Raw genomic sequence first — 22,924 nt, 5'->3', positions numbered from 1 at the left:
ACCACAGGATACGTAATGTCTTGTTCCCACTCCCTGGATTAGCCCAGCAGGTTATCCCTTGGAGCCAGAGACCCTGAGATCACAGAGTCTGCAAACATAAGGAGCCATCACTCTCAAGTCTTTTGGACTCTCTCCTGTGACTCCGAACACCTGAAAACCCTGATCTACTCTGAAAAGAGATCCTTTCCATCCCAAGTACTTGCCTAATGAAATCAGTATTCTGGTCAGCTCCATCACTAGAAAAAGCAGCTGCAGTATGCAGGGGAACTTATTTCGTTTTCCTGGCTCCATGTGCTAGTGTTTCACAAATGAAATTTTCTCTGAATTTCAGGCTATACGAAACCTTGAAATTAAACTGAAATGTAATTGGCAATGAATGGAAAGCAGTACTTTTTGGGCAGCTCCATTTGTACAGCTAAAATATCCTAGACCTCTCAAAGTGTGTTTCATGTCATCTCAAATTATTTTCCATTTTTGTTTTTTGGGGTTTTTTTGTTTGTTTGTTTATCGAAAGCCAGCTGCTTAGGAGTTTTCAGTGCCCGAATTTCCACTGATTATTTCATTTGACACTCAGATCCCTTGAGCAGCACTGAAAAACTACTAACCCTTAATATCAGTGCAAGGCTTTCAAACAATAGATACAAGGAAGAGAGTGGTCCTGGCACTAAAAACCAATGAATATGTAAGACAAATTGTATCTGGAGAGAGTAAACACATTAAAACGGGCTACCAGTAGCATCTTTCAAAAGATATACAATGTAAGCCGCATACTCTTCAATAGCTCAAGGGGCTTACAGTCAATAAATTTAACAGGCTGCAAGTAAAAAAGTCAAAGCTAAAGTACAGTATATGTAAATGGAAGCTAGAGTGCACTCTTCTTTTCAACCTTAGGATAGAGTTAATAGAGGGGAAATGACAAAATACATAAAAAGGAATACACAGGATTTGACAGAGTATGTTTTTTCTCTTAACTTCAAGGCAAACTACCAGACTATTTTGGTTTACAGATAAATCAAACAAAGAATTTATATCAGTTTGCATAAAAGTCTTGTTTTCAGCATTGGAAAGACTAAGCTTCAGAGTCTTATTCAGTATGTGCATGTGGTGGGGATTACAAGGGAAGTAGTGTAAATAATGACCTTGTCAAAGAGAAATTAGCTTCAAAGATCATATATTAAAAACAGTTGTGTTCTCTGCACTTACGGATCGAAATATCCATTGACAATTTCTGTAAACTAGTAAAATTCATGTATATTTACAGTAATAGGGTAATGACAGTAGCAGTATCTGACAGCCCCATTGCTGCCTCTTGACATCATTCATGGTATTCTGATGTTCAGTCTGGGGAGCCTCATCCTCAGCCTTCCCAGATTTGTTTGCAGAGAAGCAGTATTTATGTGACAGAAAAATATCCCTTTAGGAATTCCCTTTATTTTACAGTTGTGTGGTCACGCTAAATGCAAATATATTGGACCCATCTTGTCCTTTCGATTTTTCAAGACCTACCTCTGACTTCTTCTAGCTGACTAAGAGCATATATATTTTGACTTTTCACTGACTTACCCCTCATACTGACATCTACACTTGTTTAAGCTGCCAGTAAAACTAAAGTAGCTGGACTGAGATTCTCTTTCTTCAAAATTTTCTCTTATTTTGCTGTTTCTAAAAGCCTCTTGTGAGGAAGATGGGAACTATACATACGGGGCAATCAAGACCCTGGTTTTGGACATGACAGGTCTCGTCTCTGCTCTGACTAAAAGGTGACTCCTTAGATTGAAAAACCCTACTCTGAGAAAGGCAGGACAGAAAACGGTGTGGAGGTTCTTGCAGCCCAATTTAGCATCTTAATGTAGAACATAACAGACAGAAACCCCATCTCTGAGCGAGTGGCTCAGTGTTTCTGAACACACTCTAGCTAGCTTACTGTTCCCAAGGAAGATGAAAATGAACTCATCAGAAATAGTCAGCTATTCGTCTCTGTGCCTGTAAAATGGTACAACAACAAAAATTTCTGTTTACCCTGGTGATATAAATCTAAAGTTTGCAGGTATGTTGGTAGCTGTATATCATGCAGGACAGTGAAGGAAGGGGCTCACTTTGTTTACTTGCTACTTACACAGAGTAATCTCTATTGTAAAAGAGTAAAGACAATTTCCTTCAAGAGAGAAATACTCTTGAATGAGGCACAGCACAACACAAACTCATGTGGTTTGTCTAGGACAGTACCAGCTTACACTGGCTGGGATCTCCATGCAAAACAAAGAGTAGTCTTTCATCCAGCATACATCCTGGCAAAGAAATCAGGGCTTTATAGCAGCCTATACAAATTCTGTTGCTCTGGCAAAATTGGTTAACGTTTAATTATGTTCAATGGAGAAAGATTTAAAACTCTTTGGTTCTGACTCCCTAAATTGTTTCTACTACAGATGCAATATGTTAAGATTTTTCTTGAACAATATTATCTATCAAGTCTATTAAGCTGTGTGAACCTGGATTTCTGCTCTCATTTCATGACAATGAAAAGTAAGATAAGTAGATAGGAAAGAGAATTGTACTGTGTGGATCTGGGTGGGGGCTTTTTGAAGCTACAGCACAAAACTAATTTTAGACAGGTCCGTGAAAGATAATCACCAAAACTGGTCATTAAGTCTTCAAAAAGGCTGTTAACCATAATTATGGGTATTTGTACTCTCAGTATGCCACTTCTTAGACTGTATCTGTACAGCACTATGGTGGGATGTAGCCAAACAATATGTAAATATGTTGTAAACATGTCAATATAAACATTGGGCAATGGCAGCAGTCTGTCTTCAGAAGTACAGACCACACAGTTCAAGCTGTAAAATTCATTCAGAAAGCTAAAAAAAAAACAAGGAGGCTAACCTACTCTGAACTCAGTATTGCTCTAGTTGGTTCAAAACCTAGGCTGTCTTTACTCTGAAGTTTTGTAATGGTGGAGACATAAAAAACCCCTAAGCCTCGGCTTTGATTGTGGCAAAAATTAAGCTGTCTACTCTTGATCTACTCGTAATTGGCAAAAAATAAGCTGTCTACTCTTGATCAAAAAAGAGGGGCTTGGACGTGCACAGGGTATGACAGATGAGTTCTCAGTATAGAAAAGCATTGGTAAGAAAAGCATTAACCGAAAAGCCAACAGCAAATATAACGAGGTTAATCAGAAAGTCCAATGAAAATAGAAATCTTTCAATAGACATAAAACCAATCTCTTTCATGCAGTTAATCTGAGAAAACTTTATCTCATGCAGGTAATGAAAAATATACGTCCACTACAATAAATGTACATCTGCATATGGCTAGAAATTCACTTTTTCTTTCATTACCTTTTCTCCTTGTTGGTTCCCATTATTTCTTTAACCTTGTCATCCCATGGACAGTTTCATGAAAACAATCTTGAGAACAGTGAACTCACTGTCTCCTAAGGAAAGGAAAAAACAAAAAGTTTCTTAGGGAAATTTGACCATACCATACACTCAGGTGACTTCACCTGACTGCACTGGCTCTTTTGAGCAGGATAAAGATAAAAGGCAAATATACTATCTATATCTACAAAATGAAGATAGTTAGATAGATAGGAGGATGTTGTGTTTTCAGGCTGTATAAAAAAAAAAGTAAAAAATTAAATTATTTTGCTTTCTTTACTGTCACTTTAAAGTCTTTGAGGAAACACTTATTTTACTTTTAGAGCACTTTTCCCAAAGTTTTATTTTCCAGTGGTTTTGGTACCATAAAAGCTGCTTTTAAAATTCTGGTGACAATTTTATCTTCTAGAAGGAATTTGAATATGTTATCACACGTTCCAAAATATATCAGCTTGCATATTACTTAACTTCAACAAGAAAATCGGGCTCATTACATTCATAAAAATAGAAATTTTAAAAACTTTTATATAAACTCATTTACTTGTCAATTCTATGTATTTCAGTAAAGAAACACCATTTAAAATATGGTCATAATAATTACTTTATGCAATGCCAATAATAATTTCTAACTATAGTTAGCCAAATAGTACTTGAAATAGAAGTGATCTGTCTTTGCTTTGTCTGATATTTGTATTTTACAGACATGAAAAAGGAAGTCAACTATTGAATCAAATTATTAAAAAGTTAATATTCAATTAGACAGAAAACTGCCTCTTGGGCAAATGGTATCATATGGAGTAAGTAAGGTCAAATGGAAATGAAAAGATATATTCCAAAACAGGTAAGAAACATTAGCTTTGTCTTCAAATAACTAGCAGGATAAGATCTTCAAAAGCCCTAATCAAATTGGTGGGAAGCTCCCACTGACCATGAACAGCCAACTCTGAGCGATACAGAAAAGTTTAACTAATCTAATTTTTAAACTCACAGGTTCATTGGTCAAAATTATGCATCTATAAATAATTTATTGCACAGAAAAGGTTTATCCAATTTAATATTGGATAATAAAAGGACAAAAATACTTTTAAGACATTCTAGCCAATGAATTATTTGTGAACCAATTTTATCAGTAACTTAGGTGTCACTTGCTGTTGTTGAGTCTGCACTTGTGTCGCTGGCCATTTGATATTAAATAGCAAGGTTTCTATTTCCTGCTTGTGTTTTATTTTTCTGAACAAATAGGCATAAATAAATGTTACATTAATGGTTGAAGTACAAATGAGCTTGTCTTGCCTTTTCTTGTGAAATGAGTAAGGGCTTTCATTTCAGTATCTGTAAACATAAATTTGGAGTACGTGCTCGGTTTTGGCAGCCAGAATGGCAGTGAAGGATCAGCTCTCTGGCTGAAGGAAGACAAAACCGCCAAAGCAGAAACATACTGAGTTGGTGGAGAATATTGGGTTATCTCTTGTGCTATGTGTGCATCTGATAAAATTTGAGAAAGGTACTGGAATAAAACTCCTGTCTGGCAGGTCACAGGCACTGCACTCCAGCCAGATATTTTACCCTGAGCAATTGGCGGTTGCTTGAAGCAAAACACCATGTAGCCATTCTCTCAATGAAGGCCTAAGACAAGCATTTTCGTTTCCTTGAGCCCAAAGGTCTTCAGCACAATGACATGGTAATAGCTTTGCAAGTGAACACTAACTCACAAGTGACTAGAACAGAGACCTGCTCACTCTGCCTTAAGTCTGTGTCATCAGCTTTTCCATCAAACCCATATGCACTGAAGGGAACATAAAATCCATTCAAATCTAGAAGAATCCTTTTATCAGCTTACAACAAACGAAGTCACACAGGTCAGACCTTGATTATAAATTGCATTTAAATACCTTTTAGATTATAAAATTATCAGAGAGGTGAGCATCATCATTATTATTAGATGCCATTCTCTGAAAAATGCTCAAGAAACATTGTTGATTGTTCCTAGGAAGAATGTTACTGTTACAAAGATATTACAATTACCAAGTATGTTATGTCATTTAAGTATGTATTTATCTTAATTGTGGTAAAACTTCACAGTATTCTGTTGGCTTCATAATTACTAGAAAAACTGCAAAGTATAATACATGTTTTGGGGGACTGGAAATTTGATGTGGTTTATAATCAACAACATTGTTCACAATGACAGATCTGAGTGTACAGAAATTAGTTCACATCGCAGCACTGGTGCTAACACGTGCTTTTCCACTTGCTTTTCATTACCATTGCAAAGTAGCTTTCATAGACAGTGCTTATTTTAGTCATGGCAAAAACTAATGAATTTTTCAGACTTGTGTCTGGGTTTTATTATACTCCTATACAATCTTTTATTATACTCCTACCAAATCTGGTTTTTATGTATTGTACTATCAAAGAGTGGGATGAAGATGCCCTTAATACCCTTTGAATCTTTTTTACAACTTTATAATTCAGAAATTTAAACTTCTCTTTACCCATCATGAACTGCTAACCTCTGTGTCTGACCTTGATTCTTCCTCTGGGGCACTGTGAAAATTATTTGCACTATGGTGGCATCCAAAGCCTCTCTGCTTTGGCCCCGTTGTACTAAACAATGTAAAAACAAGGTTGTAAATAATCTCATTCTCAAGGGCCTGCAGCCTGATATGTTTACAGGACAGATCTTAGTGAAGTAAAGAGACAGCAGAGCTAATTCATTTAAAGCTAACATTCACATCACTGCTCCATACTGGAGCATAAGCACAATCTATGTTGGTAAGACAAAGGAGATGGGAGGGACCGCTAAATAAGTGATAGGAAAAGGGAAACTCATAATTCCTCCCTCCACACAGCTGACATGAGCCTGGTATTCACAGCAAGGGATACAGCAGAGAAGACAAAATATTTTGTGTGAGCACCTGTCAGTCTGAACATCGTTTTGCTCTTTCTGAAAAATTGTCCTTGGAAGAGATATGAATGGCACTGGAATGATTGAGAGCCGGGTTAGCTAACCAGCAGCGTCCCCAGCTCGCTGCTGACACACAGGGCTATGGCTGGGGACGGAAGCGCAACCACATACACTGCCCTACCGGTGAAATGCAAGTAAGACTCACCAGGTATTTCTTCTGTTTGAAACCTGCCAAATATCTAATAAACATGCACAAACCTACTTGTCAACTTGTACAAGGTCTCTGGTGAGAAATGTAACAAATAAGCAGTCAGGTGGAGAAAGACATAAATGTACATAGAATAATCCCACCAGAAGCCAGACTTTTACTTCCACTGCTTATGTCTGTGATCTACATGTGAACACCAAGGTTGCACTCGTTCCTGTGAGAATTATGAACGTCTTACTATAGGCTAAGGTAAAGTGACAAGTCAGACAACATTGCAGACCACAGTTAATTTCAGGTTCTGTAAAGCAGTTGGTATGTACATACTTTAAGACCATACCTCAAGAAACTTCATAGAAAATCATAACATGATTTTTCATTTGTTTCTCATTAGCTACTCAAGTTCAATTGTGATACCGTAAAAGTAAATGCAGTTTCTTTAGCATTCACTTTCATCAATCGTTTGATTTTTCTGACATATGGCAAATCTATTCAATGGCATTGGCTGGTCTGTTTTTAAATAAGATTCTGTTTTCCAGAATACCAGAGTGACTGTATTTAGACATCTTAAAATAATGTAGTGATAGTAACTTCAATCAAAAATTAGGAAAAAAATACTTTCTTTACAATGAATAGAAGCACCTGATACAAATTAGAAATAAGGAAGGCAAAGTATTGGAATACTTTGGTCTCATTCATACTGAAGTTTGTGGTGTTGTGGAAGAATTATAAGGGCCTTGTACATAAGCTAATACTGCAGTAGATCACCATTGCCATCTCCTGGTAAACAAACCATATAACTGTATTCTGGAGCTTTTTCTAAACAGTCAAATATTGTACAGCTGTAGAGAGATTACTCCATAAATAGGCAATAAAGGATTTAGGGTATTTATTGTGAGACTATCATTGCATTTTTATTCTTTGCTCACATAAGACCTTTATAAAGAACTGCATTACAGTTGATAAATAGCAGTATTTCTTCCAATGCACTCTTTATGCTGAAAAGAAGTAATGCTAGTTATGACTCTGTAAATTAAGATGAGACGATGGGTATTGTGATTGAAACAAATGCCAGGACTGCTTTAGAAAAACTCACCATAACCGAAACAAATATACACTCAGACAGAGGGCATTAATTTCCACTGTATTGTGATGGGACTGTGCTACAGTAGTTGGCCAAGACTCTATCAAACAGCATTAAACCACATTCTGAAGCAATAGTAGGGATAACAGCAATGACAACTATAAGCTGTCATTTTGCAGTCTGGTACTTTTTAATCCTTTTATTTTCTTGCCATTTTCATTATCCTTGCCATTGTCATTTCCCATTCCGCTTCTTTCTGCTCATCAACACTCTCCTTTTGTCTTTTGGCAGCTACCTGAAAACTCCTCATAAACAATACAAGTTCTCTCCTGCACAGAGGGGCAAGGATTGGACTCATCCTGACACCAGAACTCCCCCCGCAGCAGAACCACCTGCATGTCATGCCAATACCTACAAATGCTCACCTTGCCCTGCAATCTCACAGTCATGTGTGGAAAGAGAATGAGATGTGTCTACAACTCATTACCCTTCCAACCAGAGTGCAGCATTCAATGTGATGTTGAGCCTTGATAAATCATCCTTTCAATCAAATCAGTAAACAGAGAGAAATGCTGTCTAACTGGCAATAAATTTCAGAGAAGTTCAGCAAGGAGTGACAGATTAGTCGAAAGCTTGTGCCCTGCTCTGTTTGTGTATTGCTTGTGCCTTGCTTTGTTTGTGTATTGCTTTTGCAATGCTTCTCTCTGCAGCAGAGAAAGCGAGTTCCTTCACTTGCAGCTGTGTTTCTACTGTCAGTAGTGCCAATTAATACGACAGGGTACAAACCCTTTAACAAGTTTTTGCTTTTTAACCTGGAAGCAGAAGAAATGTTTGTAATATTCTGGAAGAAACTAGGGCTGAAGATTTTCTGATAACACTGAAGCCAGAGCTGCATCATGAGGAGCGTTGCTTAAGAGGGACTTTCACAATGGTGACAATTCAGTTTGTTTCTTTCAGCTCCCAAGCCACATATCCAAGACTGCAGTGGATGAGGTCAATCACAAACACCAGAAAAGAGGATGATAAATGAGGGCAAGTATGATGTCATCTTAGAGCTGCCATAGTGTCAGACAGAGTGAAGATTAACTGAAGTTCAGAAAGAGATGCAAAAACTTACCAGGTTGCAGATACCTAGAAGGAAAGGAAAGCTTTGGAAAAGGAATGAGAACAGCAACTTGAAGAACTAAGGAGAACACTTCTTTTCTCATCAGTCTAGTATTCTCACAAGGGGACACAGATTTGGTCTTGGACTCACGAAGGCATTTAGAAACAATAGTCTATGACAGATTACACTGAATGATCATAATAGCTATTAAGGCCAAAAGGGACTGGAAAACACAAGCTTAATTATTAGACTATCCCATGGGATTTGGAATCAACACACAATGCTAATGGTATCGCCAGTCATTGTTATTAGATTGTGCTTAGAAACTTTTCCCTGAAGAAACAATGTAATTACAAATTTATTATTTTGTTTGTATTTGCTTTAGCTGTTTTCCACTCCTTAAAAATATCCACACTTCTATGAAAAAGAAGTACAAAACAAAGATATCTCAGTGAGGAAATTGGTAAAAAAATCTGAGCTCCAACGACAGAGGGATAGAACTTGTAGTTTCCTTGGGAAATTACAAGGAGAAATAAAAATGCCTGTATTAGGGAAAAGGAGAAGACAGATGAAAATTAGAAGGTGAGCTATATCACCCTTTCTACAGAGAGTGGCAGTCAGGTCTGCAACTGAAAAGAACTCAAGGATCTGCTCATTCTAAGGGCTCAAGAAGAGTATGTGTCCCTCAAGAAAACTTGGCCTTAAAACAAGCTAGAATAAAAATGGGCCGTGTCCCTGATAAGGGACCATGTTTCCACAAAAGACAAGACAGAATGTGCTCCTGTTGACTCCCATGCCTTTGCAGGATCAAAAGATGAAAGTTGGAATGCAAGGTAAATCTCATCCTACATGAGTGCTTTAGCCCCTAAAGTTGCTCTAAAATGTTTACCAGATCTGAAACATCCATCTTTGACCTGCAGCAAGTTCAACAATACTACTTGTAGCAACGGGCACATAATAACTGTAATTAAGTACTAAATCATTTAAGGCAGTGAAATGCAAGATGAGTTACATAAACAGTAGTGACAAGCACTGGTTTGTGTTGCTGCAGTGCAATAGGTGTGTGGTCTTCCAAGGCACAGAGCTAGGTGTCTCTTCATATACAATGTCCGTATTCATCCTTTAATCAGCTCCTTTCCAGAGAAAAAATGTTTTATGCTATCAAACCAGGCACGAATGCACATTCTGGGTAGTGCTATCGAGGGCTGGCAAACTTAAGATGAAAAAAATGAAGTTTCAAAAATACTGAGCATCAAACCCTTGCAGGACAACAGTAACAATTGTTGCAGTTAATTGTTGCTGGTGTGTGTTCATGCACTTATGCTGATCCCTGCCCAGCTGATGCTGCCTGCATAGATGAATAACGCTTGTCTGTTATTTGCATACGTTGGAACCAGTACAAGAGGATCAACTTAAGGCAGATTCGAGTTGCTATTATTTTAAATCCTTTCAGTGCTAAATTTTCCGTCAAAGAAGAAATAAATTTTGACTATTCTCTTACACTTAAGTTGGCTGCTTCCTTATGGGAAATAGTTTGATTTGGCATGCTGGAGTCATTAACTACAGATTGACTGTCAGCAGTTCCTACAAATCATTCAACTATAAAACTGAAAATGTGAGGATTCTCAGAGGCATTAGGTTTGCAGCGGCATGAGAAGAAATGTGGGTAACCTGAAATCTTTAGGGAGTATACATAGATACATACAAACACAAGAGAGCATGAGAGACAGAGCAGGAGCACCTTGGTCTATGCTAGTAACCACATTCTTTTTTCAAGGCTATCCATGCATCAAGAGAGAAAGTCTCTGATCTTTTCTTAATAATTTTAAGCTCTAAAAATCAGGAGGTGGAAAATAACCATAAGCAGGTTCTTTGCACAATATAAGTGAGGGCTGCAAGACTGACCTACCCCTTTCCCTTGAGACTGCATTTTCAGTAATTGTGCTTAAAATACATTCCTTAAAGAAAAGAAGGAGGTAGTAAAGGAAGACAGGCATAAAACAATATTTTGAAAACTTAATGAAACACAGATCACTGCTTACTGTCTATCTTACCTTCCTACATCACATTTTTAAGAATGGTGAGTTTACTATTACGCACTGTGCATTTTCCTTAGCATGTGTGAGTGGAAAGACAAAGATTCAAGCTTTTTTATTCTAAAAGAAGGATGTTTTAATACAGCCTTTCGGACAGATAATTCAGAGGTACATTCAAGAGGTGCAGAAAAATGTATCTTCATAGAATTGACTCTACTATCTAACAAGAGCAATATAGCAGGATTATACTCTATGGCTTACAAGAGTATTGATCTGTGTGTACTCCTCAGTGGTGTTACATTCATTTCACCATTGATCTCTGTTTCATTATGCCACCGCATCATGCACTCTCAGTGTCATCTTAGTGCCCCTCTAAAGTCTTAGTGTCTACTGTTGCTGTCAAGATGTACAGACGCATTGTGCAGCTGGCAATTCAAAACACCAGTTTCAAAGCTCATTTATTCACACATGCACCCTCCCTTTTTAAAATAATACCAAGGACCTACCACATCATAACCCTCCAAAACAAGGTAAATATAGAGTGAAGAAGACACTGACAAGTGCTTTTTTTTCCCAATAATTTTTCACTCTGCTCATTGTTTGTGTTACCTTTCAAAGAAGCTTGAAAATACCATTTCTTTTCCTCACAGCTTCTTTCTATTCCATTTGGAAAACATTGATTTTGCTTCCCCCTGTGATTCTTATGCAGCACAAGTAAACATGGCTCTGTGTAATATATGTCCAAGTCTGTGCAATGCCATCAAATTCAGTATAGCTCTGGGAGAGAAACCATTCCCTTTGTTGGCTTCTAGCATTGCTACAATGTAATGCAAAATATCACACTTCCTGCATGTCCAGAGAGGTTACTGGTTTGGTTAATTTGCTTATACGTGCTTTATTCTTCAAAGCACATGACTAGGCACCACGGTTTCATAAATTCTGATGTCAGTTTTAATAACGTGCTGTTGTTCAGTTGCAATACAGCTACAAAGATACAAGGATACACGGATCAAAAGTTAATTGCACAAAACATTGTGCAAATATAGGAGTAGAAAGATAGTCTTTTTACCTAATGAGTCAGCAAAATAATACACATGATCCTAGATTTATCACCTAAACCTCTGCTCTAAGTTTGTTTATTGTCCTACTGGTATAAGTTAGAGATGAGTTTATTATCTTCAGGCTGGTAAATATGAGAATAAAAACCTTAAAAAAAAACTACTACAGATCCCTGCAGGGATCATCTCCTTCCCTGCTGAGTGTGTCTTCAAGATCATATGCTGCCTTGCTAGTTCCCGCTGTATTCCGTAATTCTGGGCAACAGATACTGATCTTGAAGCCACCTAATTATACCAGCCAGGGAGCTAATGCAGGGCATCCCAACATTCGTACCTTGGCTACTCCACAATACCCACCCTCGATGTCATTGTGTGATGTACTTCTGTGTCCCATCTTTGAAATAGGTATAATATTTATCTATCTGAGTAGAGAAAAATGCTTTGTTTTACTTTCACATGTACGTTGCAACAGATGTGAACAAACTGGAAAAACTATTATTTTAATCTTTGTGATTAACCAACTTTTTAACTATAAATTCCCCTTATTCTGCCTTCATAAAGCTCTTGATTTTTCTTGTCAGTGTTTCACTGTCAACCTATGTTCCTGTAGCCATTTTCCTAAAACAGCAATGCCATATTTTATTGCTACCAATCCAATACTCAGCACTTCAGCTACTGCACTATGGACCCTGATCCAGTGTTCAAAAACGGGAATCATTCCAAGGACATCCATAGGCACTGGCGCTGGATCAGACACTACGAGCAAGGATAGATTTCTCATATCCTCAGGTTAACTTCTGAAAGAAAAAGGCTCTATCCAGCGGGAGACTTACAGAGCTAATATTTTATGCATTGAGCTCCCAAGCGTTGCTAGATGATTTTAAGAATCACAGCAGACAGAGCCATTCCATATAATGAGATAGTTCTTTAAACTGTTACCTCACTTACCACTGAAGCAACTAATCAGGACAAAACCACCACCAGCAAAATGCTGCTTATGCACTGCTGTACCACAATGCACTACTGCTCACATCCCAAAGTCCTTTTCTTACAAAGATTAGATCTCAAAACCCAAAGTGCTTTTACATGCTTGCACTGCCCTTTTTTAATTGCATACGATAGGAGCTGACAGGCTCCTACTCAGGGAGACATCATTTGCACATTCAGATTCAATAGCTGCATAAATATAAACACGTAATTTAAACAAAGAAGTGCATCTTTTAAAATGATGGACATGTAACACTGTTCTTACGCTATGGTACCAACAATAAAATACAACTATTTACTAAATACAAATAATAGTTACAAAATACTAAACAGTTACTACTGTGGGCATGGGCTGTCCAGAGGAAATATGGTCCTGAGGAAAAGACGACATGCTGCCTGGTTCCAAAACCACTACTTGCTATCACAAGTTCAAAGGATACATTCGATATTTTCTTATTTATTTTGGAAATACTTGCAAAACTATCTCACATCGCGATTGGGTCTCGTTCTAGCCAATGTGCTCAGCATTCAGATACTGAAGCTGTGGTGGCAGCCTTACGCCAATCAATTTGCCCATCTCTCCTCAACAGGAGAGCATTCTTTTCCCTATGTTGTGTCACAAAAATGGTGTAATTGAGGAGAAGGAGAAAGGGGCTTTGATTTCACAAATGATTCAGTTACAGTCATTCTTTTCCCACTATCTCACAACCAAGAAAGGTGCAATTATCTAAAGTAAAAACATGCAATATAAACAGAAATAGTATTTTACCACAGAGATTAAACACGGAATTTCAAGGGCTCATTCCTCAATGCTTAAATGTTACAGGTAATCTCTGAAAATCAGTAGAGTTACACAGTTGAGAAAGAGAGGGATTAATGAAAAACTGACTCTGAAGGATGTATTTCAGGTGAATAGAAATAAAATTAGAATACATAAGTGGCAAGGGCCAATGAAACAAACTCTTAATCACAACTATTCTGTATTAATTCACAGGTGGGTTATGGGGCTACACAAGATGCAGAAGAAGTGTTCTGCAATTTTACACTCTTTTATTTTGTGAGTATGGCAAAGAAATGACTAGTCTATATGGTTTCCATGGTAATATAAACAGATTTTAAAATAGATTTTAAACAGAGAAATTGCGTAGCCGAAGGTCTAAGCAGCAGTGTATTGTCCAAACAGGTCCTTCCAGTCCCACTGCACTTTGAAAGTTTTAGGAAGTTTTGCTGAGAAAAAAAACTATCACTTTTTCCTCAGCCTACAGCTTCTTTTTGTTTATGTCTCAACTTTTCAACTCTCCTTTTTTTCTTTTTTTTTGTAGTCTTCCTTCACTTTTCTTTTACTGCCACTTGTCATACACCTTAATCTATGGGTATTTTATTTTGCCCTGACTCCGTTATACTCTTCCAGTTTTGTTACAGTGAACGTCTTCACTTTGCAGCCCCCAGAACTGTGACACCAAAATGACTTTCAGGAAGTAATTCATCAGCAGCTATCATAGCAATAGCTTTTGGTCAAGAATGACTAATTGTAGAGGATTGCCTTGATGGACATGGTGATCTGCTGCACATTCAGAATCAACGGCTACCATGGTGAAATCTCAGCCCTGTGTTTGGATATGTGACACTCTATTACAATAGATATCCAAATAACATTAGTTTACTAATTTCCTAATCTTCTTCTCCAGCATTCAGTCAGATAAGTTCCTGACAGAAGGAAGGTACGTGCAGATGAAAGGAGGAGAGAAATGGGAGCTGTAAAGGGAGATGCAGAATAAAGTATGAAATGAAGCTGTCAGCATTTCCTAAGTGCCCTCCTTCAAAGGCATCATTACCGGCAGCTGCTCTGCACTCCACCCTGTCCCAGGCTGCTAAGCTTCAGCCAGATGCAACTGTTCTAAGTCCAAAAATTTTAGTTAGTTCAAAGAGTTTCAAGTTGCAGGAGATTATGTTATGTCCATTAGGTCTGAAATGGTTCTTCCGTAGATGGAAACTCAGATGTACTCAGATGACCCCAACAAGCAAACTGCTGCAAAGGAACATAGAATAATCCCAGTATCGCCAGGAACGAAGGCAAAGTTCTGTCTCATTCCCAACAAAACCAGAAATCTGATCTTCCCTACTTTTGTTGGGTATATGGCTGTAAATGAGAAGTCATATCAAATTATTGGAATTTCCTAGGTATAAGATCAATTACAGAAAGCAAGCATTTAAATCGCATGATAACTGTACCTTATGCCTCTGTTTATTGCTTTTCCTTTCCCTCTTTGAATAGAGGAGCAGATCTCAAAATTCATCTGTGTGCTGAGGCAGCCCATCTGGGCGTCTGCACACCACACACCCACACGTGGTGCATTCACAGTGTCAGGTATTGAGAACATCTCTCACTTCCAGCGCTGCAGGAAGCAAAGCTGGTTTGGAGAAGGGATTAAGACCAAAGCAAGAACATCATTACTGCAGTGCCCACTGCTCCTGCTGTTTTTAATGTAGTGCTGGCATTTTCATTATAAGCTCATATTTTCAGGTTTTATAACTCAATCATAAAAAATTGCTGAGGGCTAAGTATTGGCAAGCAGCTCTGCTTGCCAAAAAAATGAAGGATTTCCAGAGTGCAGAGAGAGGGAGAGAGTCTCAGAGTCTGCTTATTCCAGTGGGAAGGTCATTCCAACATGAACAGGGCTATACCAGCAAGCAACCCCTGCCAGAAACTTTGCATAACAAGCCAGAAGGCCCATAGCCACACACTAAAGCCATGGCACAACACATGGCTCCTCAATTCAGAGACATTTCACTGGAATCCATACGGCAAAAAAAAATGTCAGCTATCTCCCCAGACTTTGGATACACCACTTTATTTCTGCCTTAGATCTATTTTGAAACACAGAATTAATACTGTAACCCACTGATGCTACCCAGCATACACCTCCCTCTGCTTGATGCTGCTGCTTGAGTGGATTTGAATATTCAGCTGACATTCTGGTGCTGTGTAACAGCCCTTGTAGGAACCAGAAGCCAAAGCAGCAACCAGGCAAGCCAACAAGGTCTCTGCCTGCAAGTTTTCCTGTGTTAGTCCTCTGCAACACAGCCTACCTTCATGGGTCACACTGCAGATCTGGGACGCCACATGTGAAAAAAATGATGGAAAATAAGAATCATTTTTAAAGGGCTACATACTCCTCCATGGATATATGGAACTTCATTAAAAGTTAGAGACAAATGGAATGGCTTCTACTTTTTTTTCACAGGTTAGTAACTGCAAAAATTAGACTGAAAATGTAGCCATCTATATATGGCAATCACATCTATCTATGTGGCCACTGTGACCTTATTTTGACCTTAACACTGTACTGTGATAAAAATTGAAAAATAGAAAACTAAGGTCTAGCAGAACTAACAGAAACATAGTTCTAAAGACTACCATCCTCTCACACACATTCCCTCTCTGCTTCTGCAGCCCAGTGATCTCATCTGCATGAACGGCTCTCAAAAAGTTAATAGTTTTATCATAGAACTACGTCACGGTAGATGCACTATTTTATACACTGCTTTTTAATGTAAAATTAGAATTGCTTGAAAAGTAAAACAAAACAATCATTTACTAATAAGAATATTATTTGTAAAAAAAAAAAAAAATGGAAACTATAATTTCATTCCAGACTCTGCCTCTTTAAAGATCTAAGTGGCATATACATGTCTTTGTTGTGTGATGCAGTGGTTTCCATGAAAATTTATTTTTTTAAGTTTAGTGAAGATGATGCAGACAAAAACATAAATAGCCTGAGCCCCTGGCACGGTAAATTGGACAACGGCATTCTAGAATAAATTTACATGGCTTTTTTTCTGTAAGCAGATACCAAACAGAAACAACTCTTTGTGAGCAATGATACTTCATTTTTCTTAAGATGGCAATTGTAATTTTTAACTGCACTTGCTCTTGAATGATATTAAATTATATATCCCTTTATGTGCTCAGAATCTATGGTTCCTCAAAGACAGTGATCCAAGCTGGTGGGTGTGAGAGAGTTTCCTGTAGTATTGCCTGGTTAAAAGTTTTCTTTTTTTTTTTTTTTTTAACTTTTGCAGGAACACCACCAGAGAGATATATCTCATGAGACTTCTTAACAGCTTAGCTAACAAAATCAGAAATATATCCTGGAATAACTAACTGAGTTGTAAGCCTGTAGACATCTCATACATCATGCTAGTGTAGAAGCCAGGAAATTAATATGTATCTTGATTAGAAAAAGGAAGACAATACTTTTAAAGTTTAAATTTTTGTTTGTCAGAATCTTTTGGCGATATAAGATTGTTGTAAGGGACCCGACCAAAGCTCTGGGTAATAGAATATCCTGTCTCCAACAACAGGCAAAACAAGAAGTCAGGAAAGAGTCTAAAAACAGAGCAGACTTTGATGAATACTTCACCCATGTGCTCCCCCAGCCTTCAGCCATTTGCAGTCCACAAGCTTGTTGGGCCAGGCACAGTTTCAACAACCTCAGTAGATTTATTTCCATGAGCTTGTCCTTGAAGTCCAGTAACCATTAAGTTTCCACAGCATCCTGGGGCAAGAAGTCACAGTTAAGCTACCAGATTGAGTTAATCAACAGTAGTCATCATGACATTGTAGTGTTGCTTTGTTAATAGGCTAAATGTCTAATTTTACTAATGATTCTGTGAAAAAAAGTAATGTGTGATACATAGTTAAAACCAGTTTTAAAATGCTTGCGCAAGATGAACAGAGGAAGTCAATGAAAGGGCATTTTCAGTCTAGCGGTCTTTGGAGTTAATTCTCCAGGGTGACATCTATTGCATCTTGCCAGTTAAGTTCTTGAGGAAACTACCAAGACAAGCAAAAATAGCTATCAACAAAGCGAACAAGTTGAAGCTGTTCTTTCTCTACTCTTCCTGCTTTGTCATGGACAGAGATTATTATTTCAATTTTTGCAGTGAAAGAGTAGAGTCTCATATCTTGGTTTGCCTTCTACTGGGCAAAGATGGTTTCTCCATAATGATTTTAAACTCATTAGCACAGATCTGGCAAAGCAATAAGTGTTTAACTAGCCATCAAAAGTGATAAAGGTCTCATTCCTGAAAGAATTTCTAATAATTATATCACACTCAGTCCTGCACATATCTTTACATACAGTAAAAATTACAGTAGCTCTATTGATAGAAGGAAACTATACCAGTTGGTACCACCCGAAAATCTGACCCCTCCCAAATGCACCCTCTTGCAATTCAGGGCATCTTTATGAATTAATTTGAAAGTAAGTGATCTTTTAATATTAAAAAGTGAAATTTCTAGGCAAGTCATGTGAAATACTGGAACACAGTAATTTTTTTTGTCTTCATAAAGTCTCTGTCCCTGAGCAGTATGCAAGAGTACTTTTTGAGGAAATGGACCAGCAAAGAAAATCTTACTATCCTGTATTTTATGAGCAGGATAACACATTCCTTCCAACTGTTCTTATTAATCTGTAAACAGCTATGATCCTAAGATGTTCTGGTCATTCAAATTTATGATCAGAACAAAATTATACTCAATTGAGAGAAAAAAAAAACCCTCTTCTCCAAAGCTTCATAACAAGTAATAAGCATTCGCAGGACCATAATTACATCTTTCTAGTTTTCCTATGCTGTTTCAGGTTTTATTTTTTTTTAATATCAGCATTATAATTAAGTTTTAATCTTCACAGCACTAAACTAAATTAAAAGATCTTTATAGTGTTGCTTTGGTAACTAGCAAAAGGGGTAAAATTACGTTATCTGTTTGTTCACCATTTTGCAGCTGTAAACATGTCCGTTATGGTCTTTAATTTACTCATTTTCTCAAAAAAAAAAGAAAATTAAGAAAAAAGCATGTGACATTGAAATCGGTTATTGCTGTTGGAATAATCCTTTAGCAGAATCTCAGTGTTCTTATCATGGACAAACATGTAGAAGGGAACCCTTCACACCAAGAGATTAAATACAAGCTAATTAGGCAAGACACAAAACAGGCAGAGACAGGTGAAACAGCAGAACTTCCCACCTTCCTACCCTTCTCTCTCGCCCCATCTGTTTCCTTCAGGAATCTGCAACACAGTAAATGTTAAACATAAAGCTCATATGAAGTTCCTAAAGCTTCTTGCAGATAATTAGCAGCAAATATACTAAATGTATCCCGCATGTACCTGCCATGTCATTGTCCTATTTTCTGTCTAGGTAAAATATTAAACAATAGAAGTTGTCCAAGATTATCAGCTAAACAAAACCCGACGTTATAACATTTTAACAGAAACGTGCTGAAGACATGAAAGCACCATTGACATTGAAAAGCTTGTACAGCTTCAACTATGAGTTGTGGAACAGGTGAGAGGAAGAGGAGGGAAATTATCAGACCTTTCTTTTAATGGTGAGCTACCACTACCGTAATTAAAACAACAGCAAGGTCTTGTCACATTTGAACAGAAAAAAAAAAAAAGAATAAGATCTCCTTAAAAAAAATTATGCTTTTATATGATTTCAGAGATATACATGTCTGTTTTTTTGAACCTTTCTCTGTTTGACTTAATTCATCCCGTTAAGTGACTGACACTTCCATTACAAAGCCAGCCCACAGGTACCGGCTACAGCAGCCTGAAAATGCAGTTTAACCTAAGTTCTCTTTGGGAACCACTCTCCAGACTGAGAGTAAGTGAAGAGCTATGGCATCCCACCAAAAGGCAGAAGCAGTGTGTATGTCAATGTCATCCAAAGGTACAGCAGGAATTTTCACATCTGTACAGATAAGCTTTTCCAGCTGTAGGACATAAACCAGCACACACTCCTTCTCTCTCACTCTACTGCTAATGCAAAGCCTTCCTCGGCAAAATCCTTTCCTCTAACGCTCATTTACTGTGAAACGTATCTCTTGAACCTGACAGGTTTTTAGAAGGAACGGATTATATGCAAAGCAATATGGAAAATGCTTGTGCCTGTGCAGCTGATTCCCAGTAGCTTCTGCTGTGCCTCTGGCTGCGAGGTGCAGCTTGCTTCGTTTCCTTTTCAGAGAGGCAACTTCTTTGCAAAGAACACGACTATGAAGATAACTTTGAGCACAAAGGTTTACAGTCCACAGAGATTCAGCAAAATCCCAAAGACAGAAAAGCTTCAGATTCATTTTGCAGCTCAGTTTGACTCTTTATGAGCATTTTTCCAGTGCTCTCAGTAAAGCAGCTACACCCTCAAGTCCATCACCATAATTATCAGCGAGGCCGAATGTTGAAGTTTCTTTAAAAAAAAGTAAATAAAGTTTTGTGTAAAGGGTTTAAAATGTACAGCAGCCCATAGCAGAGCTGTCCTACAGCTCTGATTGCAACTTGGTTTGAATTTTCAATTTGTTCTCAATTTTCAGCTAAATAAACATCAAACATCAAAACCTATAAAACTAAGGCATATAATAAAGTGCTTTCAAGATGTGACAGTCAGTCTTCACCAAAGATCCATCTTCTCCACCGAAAGAACATAAATTTGAGACTGAACTAAGAATGTCAGAATAGGCAGCACTGAAAAATCAAGTTTTCGATTGGTGAGATCTCTGATTTTGATGGACAACAAAATCGTTTAAAGTTACAGCTCATTTAGAGACATGAGAAAATGACAGAAAATAGAAGATACAGAATAAAAAACCTAAGAATTGTCAGCCATTGAATATAAAAAGGAAGAACAGAAAAAGACACTTTATTTTGCATCACCGTATTTATTATGTTCTGGAAAAACCTTTTTGCTCAAGTCATGTGCATTAAATACTTCTAGTCTTTCTTCAATAAACCATAGAAAAACCAAATTCTTAAAGTAAGCTTAAATTTGGGCCTCATGATGTAGCAATTAAATATGGACTAGTTACAAAAGAGAAATTCTATCGTTCAGTATGCATTAAGAGAACATTTCCCTAAAGTATTTTACCCAGCGTATCCCACTTAGAATTATTTAAAGAGATGAGCTGTATTGATCTCACTAAGAACTGCCCAAATCTTTTCTTATGTAATGGCTTTTTTTCCCCCAGGAATATTTGAATGTAAGGAATATTTAAGTAATACTTAAACAAAATAAAATTACGCCGTTCAACACGCAAAATATTCCAGAAAACTACCTTTCTCTGTAATCATGCCATAGGCTGTTTGCTAATTGTTACCATCATTTGTATCACGCAAGAAAAAGAAATATCCCTGTAAAAAATCCTGTAAGCACTCTAACAATGATCAAATTGCATCAGGGTAAAACATCTGTCAGAAATCAGTTACATCAATGGTGAGAGTGCAGCCAAGCTCTTTGTGTATGCCTAACAAATATAATTATTTAAAATCTAAGGATGTTTCCGTGTTTTCTTTTTATTGCTTCTATTGTGTAAACAGAAATTTAAACCCTCACGAAGCAGAGGCGGAGGCTACAGACTGAGGGCAATATGTTAACCTACAAGTAAAGTGCTTTTCATAGGGAAGCCAAGAAGCGTCTCGTAGGATTTAGTATAATCCGTGAGTTGTTAAGAGCAACCATGGCCACAGCTGGATTCCACCTGTTCATCTTCTCTGACAGATGTTCAGGGCCCTTGAACCTCTAGTTAAATACCAGCTGCACCTTAGTGAGGGAATAGACCACATTACCACAAAAGTACTTTCTTGAGAAAGGAATTGCCTGACCTGTCAGCGTGCCTGTAGGAATAACCTACTCCAGAGAACAGCCTTGACATCCAGACCACTTCCCGCAAAGGCCTCCCGTGTGCAAATGCACATCTCTCGGTCTGAAGCAGAGATTGCTTTTGCAGCATCTGCCTCTCCCTGGCTTAGGAGCAGAGAAATACATTTGTTCACGTCAGCCATTGCCTGATGTGCATTTACTCCGTAGCAGAGCTAGATTACGGAGTCCGGCCTCATTAAGACTTATTCCTACCCCCACGCAGCAGCATCATCATCAGATCCATGCAATGAACTGTATCAGGAAGCGAATCTAACTGGAAAATGACCAGAAGACTAAGTTCTCAGCGTACTTATTTTAAGCAGGATCCTCTCCCCACCCTGTTCACCAGCCGAACAGAAGGGACAGTGTAGGCTGAGAACAGCTGAAAAGCCAAAGTCACAGCAACTAAATGTTTAAGCACTGCCTCAGCTAAAGTAGCTCCCCAAATAATTATTTTGTAGCACACTCCCAATAAATAGAATTGCCTATAAAAGACAGAAAACTGACACTGACACAGGTCTTATATGTAGGAGAGTATCTGTTCTTTAATACACCCCAGATCCTGGAGAATTTACTTGGAATTTAAAAACAGAAATTACACCCCCCTCAGATGTCATATTAATGTTTGACAGCCAGCATATACAGGGAAAGGTTGGGGTTTCTTTTAATGAATGTCACTTCTTTTATACTACCCTTAAAACTTGCAAAACAGTATGCTTTGTCCCTAATATTAGCCTTGTATATGCGTTTACTTCTGTTTCAATAATTAAAGAAAATTACTTTGCCTGTTATATTGCTTGTTCTATGCTGAAATATTAGAAAATAAAAAGGCAAAGTCAGGAGAATCCCATTCCAAAGATATATTGGATACTGGATTATTACAAGTATTCCTAGACCGACTGTAATCATTTAAAAACATTCTCTAAAAGAAATTGGGTAGAAATCTGACAGGTTTCGGCTATTTGAAATCTCTCATGTTTTTGCTACATAATTGTAATCACACCGTTTGTGCTTCTCTGAGCTTAGTTTCCATTTTCTTTTTCTATGATTTTTGTAACTCGTATTAGTTTATTTTTAGCTTCGATAAAGAAGCCTCTCAACATCATATTTTCATAATCTTTCTTTTTCCAGCTGCTATATTGCTAAGAAGATCCTATTAGAAACTCATGCATAACAGTTTAGTCTCCTCACAACCTCAGACAACTGCTCCATGGCTGCGATACTTTGTTTAGTAAATTATAATGGGATTTTCTTGAGAAGTACAATTCTTCCTTGAGGTAATTGTCAGGAATGTAACATGGTCATCGAGCTCTCCCTTATAGTTAAAGAGTTTCCAGGCAGAATTACAGATTATTTTGTTGTGGTTGCTGTTACTGTTTTTGCAGTAAAGATGGAACCATCTGTTCCTTTGAAAATGTGCCAAATCAGTTGAAAATAATTCATTCAGGTAGTCAGTGAACCACA

General features: G+C 37.6%; 1 long non-coding RNA gene across 3 annotated transcripts in view; it reads right to left on the bottom strand.

The window, feature by feature from the left end:
- LOC128853079 (uncharacterized) overlaps nt 1-22,924 on the bottom strand; it is a 79,006-nt gene that overhangs the window by 4,111 nt on the left and 51,971 nt on the right. For 2 of the 3 annotated variants that reach the window (XR_008451317.1, XR_008451319.1), the window contains one exon: nt 3,342-3,436. This is a non-coding gene — a long non-coding RNA (uncharacterized LOC128853079). Of the gene's footprint in view, nt 1-3,341; nt 3,437-17,187; nt 17,323-22,924 lie in introns of all 3 variants that reach the window. The other variant, XR_008451318.1, reaches the window with a different exon arrangement.

Source organism: Cuculus canorus, chromosome 9 (genome assembly GCF_017976375.1).
Source record: "Cuculus canorus isolate bCucCan1 chromosome 9, bCucCan1.pri, whole genome shotgun sequence".
NCBI lineage: Eukaryota > Metazoa > Chordata > Aves > Cuculiformes > Cuculidae > Cuculus > Cuculus canorus.
This window is presented reverse-complemented; position numbering and strand designations above follow the sequence as displayed.